This window comes from Camelus bactrianus, chromosome 21 (genome assembly GCF_048773025.1).
Source record: "Camelus bactrianus isolate YW-2024 breed Bactrian camel chromosome 21, ASM4877302v1, whole genome shotgun sequence".
NCBI lineage: Eukaryota > Metazoa > Chordata > Mammalia > Artiodactyla > Camelidae > Camelus > Camelus bactrianus.
The window spans coordinates 24,757,193-24,775,223 of record NC_133559.1 but is presented as its reverse complement, the minus strand read 5'-3'; the positions used below and the strand labels follow the sequence as shown (position 1 = coordinate 24,775,223).

General features: G+C 43.7%; 1 long non-coding RNA gene across 3 annotated transcripts; it reads right to left on the bottom strand.

Annotated features, from left to right (window-relative positions):
• Nucleotides 1-439: 439 nt before the first annotated feature.
• LOC123616830 (uncharacterized) lies at nt 440-17,471 on the bottom strand. 3 transcript variants are annotated; one of them, XR_006724844.2, is made up of 3 exons: nt 17,212-17,471; nt 16,241-16,373; nt 440-16,024 (listed from the first exon to the last, which is right to left on the bottom strand). It is a non-coding gene; the product is annotated as an uncharacterized LOC123616830 (long non-coding RNA). The 3 variants fall into 3 exon arrangements; XR_012501407.1 differs by lacking the exon at nt 17,212-17,471 and having other exon boundaries at nt 440-3,978; nt 13,158-16,024; nt 16,241-17,197; XR_012501408.1 differs by lacking the exon at nt 17,212-17,471 and adding an exon at nt 16,624-17,192.
• Nucleotides 17,472-18,031: the final 560 nt, after the last annotated feature.

Below are 18,031 nucleotides of genomic sequence, written 5' to 3'. Positions count from 1 at the left end.
TGAGAATTATGTGAGGATAGACAGGAGCCGGGCAGCCATCACAGCACAGAGACAAGCACAACCACGGGGCCCCGAGATCAGCCTTGGAGGTTGATCCAGATTCCTCCCATCTGTTTCCAGCTCTCAAATATTGTTTCCAGGGGTTTATCCTGAAAGAGATGTTGGCTCCTCTGGGAATCATTTGGGAGCACCGTCCGTCTAGAGACCAGCTACAATCATCAGGGGCCAGGTCCCTACAAAGCAAAGTCGCTCCGTGTAGATGGTGGACCAGGACCTGACAGAGGAGGACCAGGAGTAAGACTGCCTCAGAAACAGTAAAGTGACCGAGCCCATCAAACCTCCATGCTTAACGCAAGCCAGTCACATGACTGACCTCACACCTGAGGGACTGTTTCACTCGCCTGTCTGTTTCTTCCGTGTGGGAGGAAACAGGTGCCAAGAAAGGTAAATTATAAAAGGAAACTCCTGCCTTGTCCTGATTACCTGGGAACAAACACAGAGAAGGCTTCCTTCCTATAAAAGTTAAAGCTGTAGAGAGCGGAGCCAGGGGTTCTAACCTGGGCACCACTGGCGTTACGGCCTGGAGGGTGCTTTGTTATGGGGGCTGTCCTGTGCACTGTAGGCTGAGAAGCAACATCTCTGGTCTCTGCTGACTAGGCTCCACCTCCAGGTGTTACCATCAAACCTGTGTCATGACACTGTCAAATGTCCCCTGGAGGCAAAGTCGTCTACAGATGAGGGGCTGGGGTCCCTGGCTGCACCAGGGACACACCCTGCCACTTGCTTTAGAAAGGTCTTAACTTCCAAAACGGAAACAGAATCACAGGAGGCTCAGTGGAGATCACTGGGGTTCAGTGCAGCTCAAATTTGAATGACATGTGGGGGCCTCCTCAAGAAAAAAATGTTTGAGGATTTTTCAGTGTGGATGCAAATTACTTTTATAAGATTGTTAGTTAAATATGTACAAACATGAAACTGGGCGTATGTCTGCAGGCTTATAACTTCTACAACTATAAAATCAAAACAACATCATGATTTTGATAACCAAATAGCAAACCAATAAATCTCAAGCTAGCAGCATTAATTTAAGGAGACAGATGGCGTGATTCTGCAGAGTAAACTGCCCCTCACTTTGTCCTGGGCACCTAATCACTTCCTGAGGTTGGGCATCGTCCCCTGACTCAGATCTCACAGAACGTGGTCTCTTCAAACTCCCGTGAAAACTCTGGTTGTGAGCCTTGCATGAGGTCACCTGGCAAACGCAGGCTGTACTCATCAAGGTCACCCGTGTTTTCATCTGGCTGGCCTGAGACAATTGGAACAGCACATCTGGGCCCCAATGTGGTCATCATCACAGAGCAGTGCTGGCGCTGTCAGCTCTAAGGTGGACACACAGAGGACCCGGATAATGCGTGTGTTCTGTAGATTGTCATCAAAGTGAAAGGAATTTCTTATTTAAAAAAAAAAAAAGTTCCCATAGAGAACGCCCAAGAATACACTAGGAGACTCTCAAGAGGAGTTCTAATAGGGTCTGATCCCTTTTACAGATGAGGATTGAGGCCCAGGGAACAGCGCGGGGAAACGGTCCTTGAGGGTCAGGGCTGGCTGGCAAGGAGCCTCTGCTCTGGCGGCTAGCGCTCTCCCCTCTCCTCCGGCTGTCTTTCCAGCTCCACGTTCTAGGATTCTCATGGGAAACTATGCATAAGATTTGGCTTATTGTTTTAAATGTTCATGAAACTGAACTGAATACTTAAAGCTTATCTTTCAAAGGAACTAAACTGAATTAGGGAGTTTCTTTTTGCAAATCTTGATCTCTTTCGTGCACGCATGTGCACGTGCATGTGTGAAATATAACATACGTACATAAAAGTGCATTAAACGTTCACATCCAGTTTAGTGAGAACTGTAAAGTGAAAACCCATGAAACCACAGCAGGGTCAAGAAATAAAACATTTCCGGTGCCCAGAAGTCTCGAGTGCTCTTTGTGATCACAATCCTTCCCTTCCTCTAGAAGAAACCACCATCCTGACCTTTATTATGATTTCCTTGCTTTCCTTTATAGCTCTCCCCTCTCTCCAAGCATCCCGAAGCAGACTTAGTTTTGCCGGTTCATAAGCTTTTTCATCAGTGGACACTTATTCTACGGATTCCTGTCCTGCTTCTTTTGCTCAGCTTCTTTTGCTCAGCGTTAACGTGTGTGAAATTCATCCCTGCTGTTACCAGTGGCTCTAATGCTCCCTTATCCTTTCTTTGTCGGGCAGACATTTGGGTTGTTTCCAGCTTGGGGCTATTATGCACAACGCTTCTCTAAACATTCTTGTATATATCCCGGTCCACAGGACGCACACGCATCCACCTCCAGGGCGTTTTCCCACAGCGGCATTTCTTCAGTTGAAAACAGGGTGTGTGAATCTTCAACTTCAGTCAGCAATGGCAGCTATTTTCCAAAACCACTGCTTCCACTGAAACGCCCACTAGCAGCATTTCCCACTCTCTGTCCTCATTAGTCCTTGTTATTGTCAAACTTTAAAATTGTAACTGGTTGCGTGGGTGTATGGTGATATCTCATTACAGGTTTAACTTGCATTTCCCTGAATACTAAAAAAATTAAAAAATTAAATAAAGCATCTCTTGCCACAGTTATTGGCTACATGAATTTCTTCTCATGTGACATCCCTGTCCAAGCCTTTTGCCATCTTCCTGTTGTCAGACTTTAAATTTCTTTTTAAATACATTTTTCTTTTCATCAAAATTTCATTTGACAGAAACATGTGCCCATTTTCCAAGGTACTTCTGTTTACCCGAAGACTGTATACGGTTAAAGGCAAAAACCTAAGATCTGTAAGCTTGGAACTAATTGTTTTTCTACTCCAAATCATTAAAAAGGTTAACAGTAGAGGTCCACAGAAAGTCACCAATCCAGATCTTTTTTCTTGTCTCCATTTCCCAAATCTAACATCATTTCATTGAACTTTGCTCCCTCTTGTTTCCCTGTATTTTCAGAGAACAAACATACCCATATATTTATCACAGTCCTTTGTTGTGATCAAGCACAGACAAGGCCATTCATTACCCTATTCTATATTTCCCAGTGCTGTGTGTTGTATGCACTGTTACGAGTCAGCTAAATGTCAACAATAAAGTGGTGTCTCTATTATATACACGACAGCGCAGCTGAGATAATATTAAGTAAAATACACGGCTCTAACAGTTACGCATATCTAAGAAAAGAAACAGACAGCTCGCTCAAGCCTGAGCTCTAGTTTTGCTCACCTTATCTCCTTTAGACATTTGGGGATGAGCTCATTGGCAAAGCGTGACGCCCATATAATCTACCATTAAATAAATTATTCAGTAATCTATGATGTCCTCGTAACGTGAGAATCCCCTGTTAAAAAAATAAATAGCCGCACTGCTTTCAGAGGCATGTGCCTACTATATACAGTCTTTTCAGAAACTGCTTTGCTAGTGAACCTAGTGGGGACTCCCTGGTAACCTACAGATTTGATGTTTGTTGCAGGGTTTCTACGCAAGCCGCTCATTCCATGCATGTATGTGGGTGTGAGATGCAAACACATACGCTCAGAGGACCAGCGGAGAGAGCCCAAGCAGGTGAGAGCTATTTGTTAAACTGGCTCATTCTCCCCTCAACACTTTGGACACTCAAGTAGGGCCAAAGTAACTACGGGTCACCTGCAGATTCAATGACATGCATTCCTGACTGTCTCCCGGCCAAGGGGTCTCTACTTTTTTCAAAGTAAACATTTCAGCTGTCTGCTAAAAACATCAGTTTCACTCACAGACCGATAAAAGCTTGAACACTGAGCTTCTGCTCTTACGTTTCGTCTTCCCCCAGGGGCAAGGATGATGGCCTGAAAGCTGGGGTGGGACCTGGGCCGCATGGAGTTGAGGACCAAGGAGGCAGCTTGCACATCAGAGCTGGGCAGGTGGCCTAAATGAATTCTCACTCCTGAAGGGCTGGAAAAGAAATAGTCAGGTGTCTATTTTTCATAGTTTAATTTTTTGATTAGAAAAAATATTTTATGAATATGGAAATATAATTGGTATGTCGACAAAGCAATCCCCTTTACAATAGGCCCATGAAGGCTAGCATAGCCCATTAACTACACTATTCATGCAGCAGGTGTCATGTTAACTTTTGAGTTGACAGTCACTGAAAACATTTCAACAAAGTGCATCAAGTCATGTCTCAAAAGTAGACACTGATAGAATTCTCAGCATAATAAAAACTGTGTGCACTGATGAGTGAAATGAGATTATGTGAATACTAGCAGAAATTCGGTGGAATATATGAATTTTTCCAACACTTTACTCAGCTGTTTAATAGTAAAGAAGCTTCTGAAAAACAGTACATGAGACAGAGAAAGACAAATACTGTATGATATCACTTACATGTGGAATCTAAAAAATACAACAAATTAGTGAATATAACAAAAAAGAGGCAGACTCACAGATATAGAGAACAAACTAGTGGTTACCAGTAGGGAGAGGGACGGGAGGAGGGGCAGTATAAGAACAGGGGATTAGGAGGTACAACCAACTGTGTATAAAATAAGCCACAAAGATGTATCATACAATATGGGGAATTAGCCAATATTCTATAATAACTATAAATGGAATATAACCTTTAAAAACTGTAAATCACTAGATTGTACACCTATAACTTATATAATATTGTACAGCAACTATACATCAATTAAAAAAAAGTAAAAAACAAAATATTGTATTACAAAATAAAACAATACAGGAAAGCTGCACAAATCAGTTTACAATTAAAAGCTGAAATATAAAAATAGATTTAAAAACCTTAAACCACCACCATGAGATTTCACTACACGCCTATCAGAATGGCTAAAAGAAAAAGCTGTGACAGTAGCAGTTGCTGGCAAGGATGCACAGGAACTGAATCACTCACACATCGCTGGTGGGAAACCAGTTGGTGGTCTCCTGTAAAACTAAACGGGCAATTACCACGTGACCCAGCAACTGCCCTCTTGGGCAATTATCCCAGAGAATGAACACTTATGTTTTATCTTTATACAAAAACCTATATATATGGTATTCTTTTTTTTTTCCTCTTTCAGGGGGGTAATTAAGTTTATTTATTTTTTTTAATGGGGATACTGGGGATTGAACCCAGGACCTTTGCATGCTAAGCATGAGCTCTACCACTGAGCTATATACCCTCCCCCTAAAACCTGTATATATGAATGTTCACAGCAGCCTTACATAATAGCCCCAAACTGAAACAACCCAGATGTCCCTCACTGGGTAAATGGTTAAATTAACCATGGTACCTCCATTCCTTGGAATACTACCCAGCAACCAAAAGGAACAACTTATGGAAACATGCAAAAACTAGGATGGGTCTCAAGAGAATTAGGCTGAGAGGAAAAAGCCAATCCCAAAAGGATACATAGGGTACAATTTCCTTTATACAACATTCTTGACATGACAAAATTACAGCAATAGAGAACAGGTTGCCAGGGGTTAGGGCTGGGGAGTCGAGAAGGGAGCAGGAAGAAGATGGGTAGAGTTATGATAAAAAAATTTTTTTTCACCTATTGAGACTTTAGGAAGACATTCTGGCTTACACGTGAGTCAACTTGAATCTCATGCTAACTAAAATAGCCGGTTTGTGGCCTATCAAACAGACATTGTACACCTGCTTTAATTATTAAAAGAAAGGGCACATTGACCAGAAATAAAGAACGTCCATGCTGAAGACTAAATGCTCCTCTTCCCGAGATGCCAGCGCTGGTACTCCTTTCATGGTAAGACTTCCGTCCCAAGTGCCACGGCCATACTGTACGTGCTGTATATGTACGTGCTGGTCTGGTTTTTTTTTAAAACCTTGAAGAAGTACATTCCTGACTTGTTTAATGTTCTTGGTTCTGACAAGATATAAAACAGTGCTGGAAACCATGCTTCTCCGGAGCAGTTTCTCAGAGTCATCTGGGAAGCGGGCTCCTGGGCTAGTCCACAGTTTGGCTCAAATAAAACTCATTTCTATTCTTATTTTTGATGATTTTCATTCTTGATTATTTTTGACAGTTTTACAAAGGCAGCACAAGAGATGGTGACTGATACACAAAACTCCACATGTGGTAAAAGAGCATAGAGCTAAATACACACACACACACACACACACACACACACACACACACACACACGACAAGGGAAATATGAGTAAGATCTGAGGACTATACCAATGTTAATATCCTGAGTGTGCTATTATACCATAGTTTTGCCAAGATGCTACCATGGGGAATACTGGGTAAAGAGCTCGTGGTATCTCCCTGTGTCATTTCTCACCGCTGCACATGAATCGACAACTACCTCAAAATAAAGTGTTTGACTAAATTTTAAAAATTAAATGCAATCTGGTATTCTCATGTTAGACATCTGTTAACCTTGTTGTAGCGAGAAAGAATTCCACTGTGAAGCAACAGAAAGACCAGTGGGGAAGCCTGGAGAAAGTTCAAAGTGGAGGACCAAGGCAGAGGCTAAAGTTATCCCTGCGCCTGTGTGCTCGTGAAGGGGAGGTAATAGCAGAGGTTATTTTGGGGGTGCCAGGGCGCGGAGGGGGCTATTGGCAATGGGGACCCTCTGTGTGCTAGTGAGGAGACTTTTAGAAGCAAAAGAGGGGGACAGATGGCAGCTTCTATGGGGCCCAAATTCCAACCAGGAGTTTAACTGCCGGGGCTCAAACATCCACCATTGGACAGAGCTAGAATTACTCTAGCTGCTGGAACCCAATCTTCTGTGTGTGTGTGATGGATTCCAACCACAGAGAACAGTGGATTATCTTTGGGTGGCAGTGAATGGGGCCACAGCTGTATTAGTCACCGCAGCTTCAATTGTGCTTCAGTTTGGTTACCAAACTGCAACTCCATTGCTACCTGCCCGGGTGAGTGTATCCTCTGTGAACCATGTGAAAAGGAGCTCCGGTTGGATTGAAAACTTGTCCTGAGTTTGTAATTACAATACGACCTTACTTATTCAGGTCTCAATTAACTCAGCTTTAGGATAATCCGAGGTGAAGGAAAATAAAGAGTCGACAAAGAAAGAAAAGAAATGGGTGAGTTAAGGCAGGCATTGGAGTCTGTTGCCGTAGACCTTGGGGGGGGCTCAAGGGAACCTTAAGTCCTGGGCTTACTCTGGGCCCCACCCACCCCAGAGCCAGATGTGAGTGGAACGGACTACCAATAACCTACTAACTGGTTGGAGCAGGGTTAGGAGTCCGGGAGATTAGTGAGAAAAACAAAACAAACTTAGTACTTAGTGTTCTGTTCAAGATTATAAACTTCAATACTGATTCCTTAACAGCAACTCACAGCCTGTACCTTACTGGTTCCTTAATCCCATTTCAGACAGCAAGTAAGTTCTACAGCGTTTGTTTCTTAATAGCTCTAGTTCTGAGTATCTGTCATCTTGGTCCATTTGCTGGCCTTTGGGTGCCGATTGTTGTCCTGTGTTTAAAAGACACCCAATGCACTTGATTCAGGCATATTAATGAACCAGGCATTTTCAGCATGAACAGTGGGGTCTGTTTTTCCCATTCTCTTGATGGCCTACCAGAGTAAACTAGATGACTTGGGGTAAATAATGGAAAAAAGATGAACTTTGGGGTCAGACAGATCTGCACCTGCTAACTCTGTGACCTCATCAAGTTATTTAACTTCTCTGAATCTGTATGGCAGAATGGTTAAAAGTACAGCCTTAAGGATCAGACTACATGATTTGAATCCTAGCCACCACTACATACTGGCTGGGTGTCCTTGAATAAATTACTGAGCTTCTTTAAACCTCAGTTTCTTCACCTGTCAAATACATGCGGCAGCTAGTTTACCTCCTTTCTTAGTAATAAACTCTTAATTTTTAGCTGCACACATGGCCTCCTAAATAAAGACCATATTTCTCAAGCTCTCTTGTAGCTAGGTGTGGCTCTGTAACTATGGTTTGAAATATCATGTGCAATTTCTGGGAGGTGTACTTAAAAGGAAGGGTGTGTGCTTTTCTTCCTTCATCTTGTTTCCTGGAATGCAGATGTGATCGCTGGAGCTGAGCAGTCATCTCAAAACATGAAAATAGGGGCCACACTCTAGGACTGGCAGAGTTGAAAGCTAAAAGAAGCTGCTGTCCCTGAACAATTTGAAGTTATTTTTAAATTTTAATGTGAGAGAATACAACTTGTGTATTTAAGCCATTGTTAACTTATATTTTTGGTCACATGATCCTAACTGCTATAACAGAGATCAAAATAGCTACCAAGGAACATGAGTGAAAAAGGATCTTCAAAAAAATCTTTCCTCCATAACAGCAACGAGAAAACTTGCAAAAATGATCAGAATCAACTTTTTTCAAAACTCTGAAAATTAACAAAAGGCTTTTTGGTTAGCCTATGTAGTCAATAAAAATATAGATTTTTTTTTTTTTCCAAGAAAAACCACTGGATCTCAGTAAGAACAAACAAGTTTGTGGCATTTTAACATGATCCCTCTCCAGTTCCACTGTGGCCTTGAAAACCAAAAGCTTCCAATACTGGTGACAACCAGAAACCTGCCAGCCACTGGAGGGGGCACGTTTAAAACCCAATTCTCAGAGAATTGTCATTATTTGACCTGTCTCATTATTTTTCTGAACGACTTCACTAGCAAGATTATCTTTATTTGACCTAACTTGGAGCTTACTCAGTGTAAAAAGCCTTTTACCCTGGTGTGTTTGTTGACAACAATTAGAGGGAATTATTTAAATTTACAGCTGCCTAAAGTGGTGGGTAACAGTTGGGGCAAACAATAAGCTAACCAAAAAGTTTAAAAGGAAAAACAGTGGAATGAAATGTTTTTGAGGACTTTAGGAAAACCTTGACACATTCTTAGGAATCTACAAGAATATGTATGCATATGTATAGCTGTGAGCATGTTCAGGGAAGACCTGAGAAAGCCCTAAATTCTCAGCTCTCGCTGACCTTGAGGCTCTGAAAAGGAGGAAGTAAAGGCTAGGACAGTTGTCAACTGCCTGGCTTAGTCTTGAAGGTGTGCTTCAACACTCACACAAAGTCCTCAGCAAAGACTGGGAGATACATTAGTTCTGGGCATTTAAAGAAATTTCTGTGTAATTACTAACTGACCACTAAGCTAATTAAGCAGAGACTTTAATGGCCAACCTAACAAAGAAAACAGACTTAGTTCGGAAAAGCCACTGAACAAACAAACAATGACAAACAGCAGCAGCAAAACAAACCTGGGAAAGGTGGAAAAATCTGATTTCCAGAGTTGTCACATTATATTATTTAAAATATCTAATGTTCAATAAAATATCATCAGACAAATAAATAAGCAAGAAAGTACAGCCCATACATGGGGGGGAAAGCAATCAATAGAAACTGTCCCTGAAGAAGTCCAGACATTGGACTTACTAGACAAAGACTTTAAATCAACCTATTTTAAATACATTCAAAGAACTGAAAGAAGTCATGTCTCAAGAACTAAAGGAAAATATAAGAATTATATATTACCAGATAGAGAATATTAATAAAGAGATAGAAATTCCATATACATATAAAGAACCAAATAGAAATTCTGATGTTGAAATGGAAAATTCACTAGAGGAGATCAAAAGAAGATATGAGCAGGCAGAAGAGAGAATTAGCAAACTTGAAGATCGGTCAATTGAAGTTATCCAGTCCCAGGAACAGAAAGAAAAAAGAATGAAGAAAAAAGGATAGAACCTCAAAGACTTGTGTGGGACTCCATCAGGTGTAAACATATGCAGAATTGGAGTTAGACACAAATATGGAAAAGATATACCATGTAAATAGTAGCCAAAGAAAGCTGGAGTAACTATACTGATATCAGATAAAACATTACACAAATTAATTATACTATGTTATATTAATACATGGCAAAATTTTTGCTAGAGAAAAGAAGAAAATGTTATAATAAAATGGTCAATCTATCAAAAAAGATAAAACAGTTACAAACATATATGTACCTATGAACAGAGTCCCAAAATACATAAAGCAAAAATGACAGAATTGAAAGAAGAAATAGATAATTCAGCAATAATAGTTGGAAACTTCAATACCTCACTTTCAATAATAAATATAAAAATTACACAGAAGATCAACAAAAAAAGAAGAGAATTTGGAAAATTCACAAATATCTAGAAATTACACAACATATCAAAAAGAGAGAGAAAAACAAAGGAAATTAGAATAAAGACTTATATGAATGTAAATGAAAACACAACACGCTAAATCTTACGGGACACAGCAAAAACATGCATAGAGGAAATTTATAACTGTAAGTGCTTATATTTAAAAAGAAGAAAGATCCCAAATTAATAATGTATAATCTTCTACCTTTAGAAATTAGAAAGGTGGAACTTTGAGTCTTTGAAAATATTAAAAAATTGACAAGCCTTTAGCTCCACTGACCGGGAAAAAAGAGAGAAAGCTCAAATTATTAAAATCAGGGATGACAGGGATTACACGTGACTTTACAGAAATAAAATAATAATAAGGGGATACTATGAACAGGTGGACAAATCCCTAGAAAGATGCTATCAAAACTGAGCACATGGCACATAGTAGATACTCCATAAATGTTCATTTCTTTCCTGTTTTCCCCTGGACGAGTGTGACAGAATCACCCCTGTTCATCGGTCTGTTTTCCCTCTCTCATGTGTACTTAATCCTCATTATTTGTGAGTTCTGCATTTGCAAATTCACCTCCTTAACTAAACTTTATTTGCAACCCCCAAATCAGTCCTCATGTTGTTCTCATTCTCATTTATGGACTTGTGCTGAGTGGTAGAAAAAAATTGGAGTTGTCTGACGCACATGTTCCCAGCTGAGGTAAAACAAGCCGTCTTGTTTCAGTTCTTGGGGTATAAACATGTATCCTTTGGGGGGGGTTGTTTAGTGATTTTTTTCCCCATATTTGTGTGCTTTTTATTGGCAATCTCGCTGTTTAAATGACTTCCAACTGTAATGCTGAAGTGCTGTCCAGTGTTCCTAAGCACATGAAGGCTGTGATGTGCCTTATGGAGGAAATACATGTATTTTTAATAAGCTTCATTCAGACATGAGTTATAGTGGTACTGGCCATAAGTTCAATGTAAATGAGTCAACCATGTGTATTAAATAAGATGTCTTTAAATTGATACACACATAAAATAAAGTTATTATTGATCAGTTGATAAAAATGTTGTATCCAGAGGCTTATAGGAACCTAACCTTGTATTTCCCCTTGGAGCAATGATTCAACATTTTCTATTTGCAACGACTTTATAGACTATAACTACCATAAATAACAAGAATCACCTGTTCATGTACCCTACTGTAATAGGTTAAAACACATGGCTACAATATCTACAGCTCCTCCCATCAAGAGACTATTGCCCTATACTTTGAATCTGGGATAGCCTTGTTACTAGCCTTGACCAAAAGAATGTGGCAGGAGTGCTGTGCAGTTCTGGAGCCTGGGTTGGAGATCTTGCAGCTTTTGCCTTTGTCCTCATGGACCACTGTCCTGAGGCTATCGTGTAAAGAAGTCAGCTGAGTCTACTGAGGCTGAGAAGCCACGTGAGGAACCGAGGCCCCCAGCCAACAGCCAGGACCAAAGCTAGACACACGTGTGAGGACATCGAGGACTTTTCAGCCCTGCTGATCCACCCAAGTACAGCTGTATGAGGAAACTCAGGCAAAACCAGCAAAGAAGTTGTCCATCCCACCCACAGAATCACAAAAATAACAAAGCATTATCGGAAATAAGTTTGGGGTGGTTTTTGTTGTTTGTTTTTGTTTTTACAGGCGCCAACATCTGATACACCTGCCTGCTCAGAGTTCGGTGTGGCCCTGGGTCTCGGTTTTGCAAATTAAGTATGACAATGTCACCTCCAGGTGGGAGCGTTTGTTCTTCCTTGCTTTTTCTCTGCTGTGGCAATTAGGAAAATGTGTGTTGGTAAGGAAGCGCCTTAAAATCGAATGGAATGCTGAGTCAGCATGTGAAGACAGTTGATCTGGATAATTGCTCAGACCTCAGAAGTGGTCTGCACCATAAATAAACTTCTGCTGCATAAATCCTAAGGTGGAATGGCTGTTTGTTACTATAGCATATCTAGCTTATCCTGACCAATTGGCATAGCAGGACTGGAGATTTAAACAGACTTTTGCCATGCAAGGTATTTTTCCCAACTACCCAAGAATTTCTAGACCCACTTAGAAAAAGGAATTTCAGCTGATAAGTCAGCGCAAAGCTGGCACTAATTACAGGTACTAATCAGTCTCTTTGAATCCATTCATTCCATATACAGATGGTGTCCCTACCGGTTAATTGCACAGAAGACGTTGGTGTGAATCTAATAGTCGTTTGGAGAACAAGGAAGTGATCCTGAACCAGGTCAGTAGGTACAGCGTGCAGAGGCGAACAGAAAACTGGGCAGCTGACCTTGCTGTCTTTGCTGAGCTGTGTCCCATTGTCATAGTCAAGTTCACCTTACAGCTCAACTAGCTCGCAACAATTTTCTCATGTGTCAAGTAAAATGAGAAGTAAAATGTGCCCTGAAATCTAAATGGCTGATAAAAACAATGGTCCTTAAAAATAGATGTATTGTCATTTAAGACCTAGTCACCTTCCCTGTCTTTGATATGTTAATATACCACACATGCATATACGTACATATTGGATAAATATTTGCATCTTTATTTTTTAAAAATACACACCAAAACCTCTAATTATCACTATAGGTGGGGCCCTGCATGGAGGCAGACACTAGTTAAGTTTGCAAATTGTAGCATTGTTGTGGTCTGAATGTTTGTGTGCCTCCGAAATTCATACGTGGAATCCTAAAGCCCAATGTGCCGGTATTGGAAGGTGGAGCCTTTGGGAGGTGATGAGATCAGGTCAGAGGCCTCATAATGGGATTAGCGCCCTTTTAATAAAAGAGGCCCCAGAGAGATAACCTAGCCCCTTGTGCCATGTGAGGACACAACGAGAAGTCTGACCTGGGGACAGCTCAGTGGTAGAGCGCATGCTTAGTAAGCTCAAGGCCCTGGGTTCAATCCCCAGTGCCTCCAATTAAAAAAAAAAAAAAAAGAAAGAAAGTCTGACCTGGAAGATGGTCCTCACCTGTCCGTGCCAGCACCCTGATCTCAGGCTTCCAGCCCTTAAATTTCTGTTGTTTACATGCTGCCCGGCCTCTGGCATTTCACTATAGCAGCTGAATGGACTGAGACAAGCACCTGGTGGACTTCTGTGCAAAACACCCTGAGCGTAGCAGGGTGGGGCTGCATTAACAAGCAAGAAGGATCCTCACTGCTGAGAAGCAGACGTGGGCTTGTATCTGCCCATCACACACAGAGGCAGAAGGTGGATTTGCATGACAGGACAGGGCCAAGGACACTAAATAGTGCTTAACAAACTCTGGAAACATGCGGACTACCAGTGAACGCTGTGAGTCCACGCTGCCGTCAGTATTGTTGGCCGCTTGGGTTTGCTGTCAGTCAGCATTAGACTTTACACCACCGGCAGGGCCAGGTATTTCTGAGTTCCCTGATAACTTGTTTCACCAAGTGGTAATGACTCACTGCCTCTTCTGAAGAACAGTAATAGCTCCTTCGTATGGCTACAGCCCTGGCCTCCGTACTAGTATAACTCATCTTCCAGAACTGCTCGGCCCACAGTTTCCACTGATTCTGGCCAGAGCCATTGTCCTTCCCCAGCTGCCCCCTCTCCTGCAGTTCTGGATGTTGTGAGCCAAAGTTTGGGACACCAGCAAGGATTCAGCTTGAGCCAAACCAGAGGAAATGGGCTTGAATTTGAGTTAAAAGAGGAATGATTTGAACAGACATAAAAGAAGAATTCTTGATAAACACTTATCTCTCGATTTGGAAACAGGTGCCCTGATGAGTTAGGCCAGCCACAGACCCCCCGCTTCTGTGATGAAATCCTCCGTATGTGACCTGCACGTGGCTAAGCACAGTTGAGCTGCCTCTGCTTCCCCTCATGCCCACCCAGTCCCATCCCACTGCTGCCACCCCACTTCCCTTAACTCCAAAAGCTCCAACCAGTAACGAGTGTCTGACTGAAGCTCTCACGGGGAACAAAGGAAGGTGCACGCATATCACATAGCCACATTCCATCCACTTTAGTATCTCTGCTCTTTCTCTGAAGCTCCTCTGCCAACATTTTTCTGCCTCTCCAGCCCCTGCTCACTCTACTCCCACCCCTCAGATCCCCTCTCAGAATCCCATGTCCTTGCATAGTCCCCTGAGAAAAACAGAACCCAACAGAATGACATTCTGCACAATAAGAGACCTGTCGGTCTCCAGTCTGGCCATCATGCCTCTGGAGGTGGAGGGTAAGGCTCAGGTCTCCCCACCATGAGAAGAGCCCCCAAGGCCTCCCCTGAGCTCAAGGCAGGAGGCTGGCCGTGTGGTCTTGGGCCGTCCCCTCAGGGCTGCGTGGTTCTGCGACTTACTTGGTGAGTCAAAGCAGCTGTGTTACCAAGAGCACACGCCCCTGCCAGGGGCCGGACACTTTCCCCGGAGACAGAAGTACTTGTGAAAGTCAAGAATAAAGGGGGAAAGGACAGGTGGAAGTGACGCAGCAGTGTTGCACAGAAGATACTTAGAGGACACGATTTCTCATTTGCTCTGGTTTCAGACTGGCTGTTTCGGGTCTTGGTCAAATCACTCAGTTTTTTGGAACCTCTGCTTCCTCTACTGTAAAAATGGAGACGCCCTTCCTACCTCATAGGGGTTATTGGGAGGCTAAAATGAAACCATGCATAGGAAAGGGTGTTGAGGGGGGGAAAAAAAGGCTTAGCAGTGAAGCAAACAAGCCACCTGCATTTCTTCCCAGCCTGAAGAGTGACTGCAGGATACAGTCAGACCAGCTTTTCCCATGCAAGTTGTTATGGCTCCTGACATGTTGCTACTTGTGCAGGGCTTACTCATTGTTTCAAAAGAAAGCTCCTTTTATTGTGAAATTGTGAAATCATTGCCCTTGCAAATCATTACAGCTTAAAAGAGTAAGAACCCTGATGCGAACGTCAGAATTCTCCCTAATAGAGTGCCAAAGAGAGGTTATTCCAAGGGACAGATGACCTTGAAGGAGCAAATGGGGTTGGGGCCAGCACTGGAGAGATTCTTGCTAGAAACACAGCTGGAACCAAGCCCAAGAAGGCCTGAGAAAGAAGCCAGAATGTCTCAAGAGGGACGGTGGGTGGGGCTGCAGGAAGAGAGGGGAGTACTAACAAGAGCCTTAGAGAGCACACCAAAGTATTCAAAGTGCTTGTGCATCTGTTATTTCACTGACTTCGCAAAAGGACCTTCCATTGTATGTATTACGATGACTCTCATGAAATTGCGGCACCAGCTCAGAGAGGTCAAGTGACTTTCACGACGTCACACAGTAAGGAGTCGAGCATGGCAGAGCAATGAGATGGGGTGATTTGGGAAGTGAAGACATTTGAAATTTTTCCCCCACAACTTCTCCAGGACTTTCCTTTTCCCTGTCATATGCTGATAAAGACAGACGCCAGTCTCAAGAAAGAAGCTATAAATGGCATTTGGAGGTCTAGCAGGGACAGAGTTTCAGTGAAAAGGCAAACAAACAACAATAACAAACAAACAAACCCGCCTTTTTATTTTATCCCTAACTCCTTGTTTATCGCTGAATCAAATCCAGTTTATGAGTCTTCCCAGCCCCACCTGTCCTCTGGCTTCAGCAGCTGCTCTTAACAACCCTGGGTGAATGTGGGGCTCTGTATGTTTTTTACGGATCTGATGCCAGGCCCAATGTGAACGAATGAAATGTGGAGCCCAGGGTCCAGCTTCCCAGTGACTGCCTGGAGGAGGCAGGTAGTGTGGTCAGAACTGTGGGGGAATTAACATGCCATGGAGAGAATTTGACCAGAGAAAGACGGGATCCAGGAGATAAAGTCCTTTTTCTTCCTCTCCTCCCCTGAAGTGTGGTGGATTCCCTTGGCCTGCCTAGAAGACATCCTGTGTGACCAAGCTGAAGGCTGCATCTTCTTGTGACACAGCAGCTGGCTTTTCATGCCCCACCTGGCCCGTCCTTCCTTCCTTCCTGGCCTCACCTCCCTTTCCCCTCACTTTTGCTGCAGGACCTCCAAATTAAGCGCCAACCCACAAACTCTCTAGGGAGTTAAGACAAGTACCCCCCTGACCCCCATCCCTGTTTCCTACCTGTGAGTCCATAGTCCCCACGAGGTCTCGACTGCAGGCCCAGGGCCCCGTCTCCGGGTGAAGCCTCTCTCCAGGAAGAGGACCAGCAGCATTTACAGGGCTGCCATTCTGGGCGGAGCCCTAAACCGGGTGCCTGGGATGAGCATAAAGGCAGCAGGAGGCAAATTTCCCAGGTGAGTTTTTCCTGGTAAAATGGTTTTCTCAGGCCCAAGGGGACCACCCACAAAGATACAGCCTTTGTTAATACAAAAGGGACAAGTCTAAGAAAAGAGCCAATTAGAATCTCTAAATCTAGGGAGCCATTTATATCCAGGAATGAGCCATGTCTGTCAAATGACATTAAGTCTCCCACTGCTTCATAGCAAACGAAGAAGAAAAATAACCTTCACACTTGTATGTGACAATCCATTGTGTACATTTAGAAAAAAAAAGCCCCAGGGTCACAACGCCCATGGAGTCGAGGCATTTTTTAAATCCCCCAGAAGAGGAAGGTTCTGGAAACGTCAGGTGCAGCTGTTATCATTGAGTTTGGGAAGCGAAAGACAGCCCTTTGGGATCAGCCGTGGTTTCCACTCTCCGCCCCCGTCCAGGAATCTGTCACACTTGGCATTTGGTAACTTTATCAGGCAGGGCCATGGAGAGGCCGTGTTTGAGGCCAGGGCACAGCTGTAACCTGAACATCCCACAGAGCGGCCCTGGCTTGTCCCCAGAGGGAAAGCTGCTGTCAGGGGAGCAGAGCCAGCTGGAGCCGGACGGAGGAGACATGGCCCAGGCCCCCTCCCATCGTGTGTGAGCGCCCCACGTCCTGCTGGAAAGGGGGTGCTGGCCTGGACACAGGCGGGAGAGTGCCCGGCCCCTCCCACCCGTCTTCCTCTGCCCCTGGAGTCTGTCTCCTCCTCTTCCTCTCTCTGGCGGTGCCTTTGCCTGGTCGCCCTGGCATCTCTCACACATGATGCAGGCTCCACACTGACCTCCTGACCTCCAGCTTCGCCTCCCTCTCATCCAGGTCCAACATCAATGCATCAGAATCGTGAGGGTGGAGGTGAGGGTGAGACAGGTGCAGGAGTTTAAAATGCAGCTTCTCAAGCCCCTCCCTGGCCTAGTGAATGACGTTATCCAGGCAGGGCCCAGGAGTCTGTATTTTTAACAAGTGTTCCAGGAGATTCTGCTGCAGGCTAAATCACCCTGTCCTTGGCTGCCAGTCTAATCTTATTTAAACACAGATTTGGTCATTGCACCTGCTTGGTTTAGGCACTGGGGTCGGGGATGGGAGGAGGTAAGTGTGTCTAGAAATGCCAGGTGAACTGGTGGGATCAGCCCACCTACAGTCTCCTTACCCGAGGGACCGAGGTGCTTCCCAGCCTGGGAAAACTCATCCTAAGAGAGGAGGCAAGACAACCTTGACTGTGAGGATTGCAGGCCTCAGAGAAGGTTGAGGAAAGGTTAGTGTTTGACACCAAATCGATGCCTAGCTAGGACCTACGGACTGGCACCTAAGGAGAGGGGGAGCTGGAAGTAAAAGCTGGAAATACCATTGCACTAAACTTTGTAACACACACACACACACACACACACACACACACACACACGCACGGCACAGTAGAACTTTTTCGAGGCCCCTTCAGAAGGGCATTTCTCCCACTTCACCCCAGGGTGATCCTAGCCCCGTGAGGACTCCCTGCGTGCTGGCTGGAGAATGCGGAGACGGCTTGAATGGGCAGCAATGCCCGCAAAGAGACGCCAGGCCTCCTGCTTTAAAATGAAGGTTCTTTCCCCTTCTCTCCTCAATGT